Raw genomic sequence first — 3054 nt, 5'->3', positions numbered from 1 at the left:
ATATTTGTTGCATATTATGAAAGAATGAATATCTCATGATTTTGAGCATAGCTTTGATGAGTTTGGTTGATTAATGATATGTGAAGAAAGCTTGGAGAAAATTTAATTTCTTTGTTTTCATTGCTTTCAATTTCATTTTACACTTGCCTTGGATCTTGGATTGGAGAATTGAAGAAATTCTGTTTCAATCTCAATCTTGGATCTCTCTGTTCTTTACTGTTAATTGAATTCAATTTTCTGTTAATTGCTCCTCATCTCTTTTCTTTGCAATTTACATTCTCCTTGCAATTGTTCTTGTTGGATCTAGGAAGGCATTGAGATCTAGACTTGGTTTTCTAGTCTCTGGGTCCTGAGATCTACATTTCCTATTTCATTTCTTTGTTTACTGCTTTCTATGTTCATTTACTTTTCTGCTTCATATCCGGTTCAATCCCAAATAGCTTTTACTCTTCTGTTTAATGCAATTCAACTCTTCCTTGTTTAAATTCTGCAAATCCATTCCCCAATTCCCTTTACAATTCCAGTTGTTTACATTTCTTGCACTTTAAGATTCCGTAATTTACATTTCTTGCACTTTAAGTTTCTGCTATTTAATTTCTTGTCCTTTACGTTTCAGCAATTTATTTCTTGTTCTCTTTACTTCAATGCAATTTAATTCTGCAAGTCACAAAACAATCAACCAAATCTTGATTTGCTTGACTAAATCAACCACTAAGCTAAAATTGCTCAATCCTTCAATCCCTGTGGGATCGACCTCACTCCCGTGAGTTTTTATTACTTGATACGACCCGGTACACTTGCCGGTTAGATTTGTGTGTTTTGGGAGAGATTTATTTTTCCTCCAAAATATCTCATCAACGCCCGGAATAGCAGAGTTGCTCTGTTTGACGGCATTGAGGAGGGAGGCATCCGAGCATCATCACTTTACTCCTCCTATAATGAAATTGATGAACAAGATAACGAGCGAGCAATGGGTGGATTGCAAGATTGAGTCAGTTTGTTGAAAAGAGTAAGTTTAATTTTTCTTGTAAAATAATCTAGACCTAAGTTTGTTCTTCCTGTATATTATACTTGAAGAACGCTGTGAATTATGATCATTTCCTCATTTATTTCTTTTCAGCTGTTGGTAACCTTCTCATTATTTTGAATTGTTAACGTGTTGTTGATGTGATTGTAACAGATCTCAAGTGATATACACGAGGAGGTGGATAGTCATAACCGGATGCTGGACCGCATGGTTTGCATATAACTATAAAAAATATTTACCATTTGCACTGCTACTTTTTTGTTTTTCTTTGATAAAATGTTGGTATTTGTTTAGGGGAATGACATGGATTCTTCAAGAGGAGTTCTTTCAGGAACTGTGGACAAATTCAAAATGGTATGTGGATTGTGGAATTGTAAAACCATATGGCTTTTGCAGTAGAGTTTTCATCTGGTTCTGATTTTTCTTTGTATTTGTTTTCTTCTCTACTTTTTTTCCCTACTCTTTTAATTATGTTGTACCTTCTTTCAGGTCTTTGAGAAAAAATCCGGCCGAAGAATGTTTTCACTTATAGCATCCTTTGTTGTGCTTTTCCTTATAACATACTTTTTCACTGTCAGTTTCTGTTCTGTTCTTGATTTTTGTTGATTTTGAATTTGTTCTCTAACTTTTGTGGTTGCAGTTTTTTATTTATTTGATTTTAATTTGTTGTTTGGTGTTCTCATGTCAATTTTGGTTAAGTGCTCTCTGTTCTTATTTTATTTTGATCACTCAGGTTTCGATCCCAGAATTGTACAATGGAATAGGTGATAAGCTTCCTAAATTTTATTATTCTGTTATCTTGTGTAAATTTTGTCCAATAAAATTCCTTTTTTCTGCTTTCCAGCACTTGTATACACCATTATTTTCTTGAAGATCGGTTCCCAATTCCTTTTCAGAAAAGCTACCATTCGTAATTCATAACTTCCTTTTTATCCTGCTTGTTTTATGGGATACTAGAAAATGTAGATGGATTTTCTGGTAGATTCCATTTTCTTCATTTAACATTTCTTTGTAGTTGGTCTTTAAGTTCTAGACAGGAGATGATGTGTATTCACTTTTCTTATGTCACATAATTTTCATTTGGAGTGTTTTTATTTTATTATTATTACTATTTGCTAATTCATATTAGGGAACAACTTTTTCTATAACATGTGGCATGTAAAACTGCATAGAATTTAAGACAAAATGGTATCCTACTGTTCCAACTAACATTTGAAGTTTTGAGATGTCAAAATATAATGTCACTCTACATCACTAGCAGAATCCCAACTTGGTTTGGGGGCACTGAATGATGCAGCTCACTTCCCACATGCAAGATTTAGTTTAACTGTTCAAGTCAGTTAGAAAATGATCCCACATTCAGTTATATCAACCGAAAAAGAGTCAGGCCTATTAGCAGAATTGAATGGAACTGAGTAATTCAACTCATTATTACATTTGTCATCGAATTCTATTGAGACTCAAACTCTTTTTCCCTTTCCCTTCCTCTCATTCCCTTCTTCTTCTTCCTACCCTAGACCCTAAACATTTACCTTACAGAAAAGTATAGGTTTTTAAAGGTAGTGTAACATTGGAAAATGAATTTCCAAGATGCATGAGCAGCAGAAAAGCATTATTATCAACAGAGCATTAATAAAGAGGGTAAAACAAGATATAAAAGCTGTGAGTAAATGTAATTTAGAATAAATTGAGAGATAAAGCAGGCACAAGAAGTTTGGTTTTGGTGTGAACTTTGTTTCAGTTGTGCCATGTGTGTGTTCCAAGTTTTGGTTAACTTTTTCTTTCTTTGATAGGCGAGGGTTTTGGAATTGTTCAATGTATATTGTGTGTTTAGTCAAATTGAATTGCTGATATATGCAGAGAGTGTGCTATCCTGCAATACCAATGGAAGCCCTGTCATCAGTGGGATCTGCAATAGAAAACTGTTTAATTTAATTTTAAGCTGCGCAGGTTTAGCTTTTGAATGCATTATTTTAGCTATCAAATTTAATTTTGTTAAAAAAATTGCTTACCCTGTCTCTGTTTCT

At 33.6% G+C, this 3054-nt stretch overlaps 1 long non-coding RNA gene and 1 pseudogene across 1 annotated transcript in view; both read left to right on the top strand.

Annotated features, from left to right (window-relative positions):
- The first annotated feature begins 847 nt into the window (after positions 1-847).
- LOC107624709 lies at positions 848-1624 on the top strand (annotated as a pseudogene).
- Positions 1625-3054, top strand: part of LOC110262462 — a 4307-nt gene continuing 2877 nt past the window's right edge. Inside the window, exon 1 of the long non-coding RNA XR_002356842.1 lies at positions 1625-1791. This is a non-coding gene — a long non-coding RNA (uncharacterized LOC110262462). The remainder of the gene's footprint in view (positions 1792-3054) is intronic.

This window comes from Arachis ipaensis, unplaced genomic scaffold (genome assembly GCF_000816755.2).
Source record: "Arachis ipaensis cultivar K30076 unplaced genomic scaffold, Araip1.1 Aipa622, whole genome shotgun sequence".
In the NCBI taxonomy this organism is placed as follows: Eukaryota; Viridiplantae; Streptophyta; class Magnoliopsida; order Fabales; family Fabaceae; genus Arachis; species Arachis ipaensis.
This window is presented reverse-complemented; position numbering and strand designations above follow the sequence as displayed.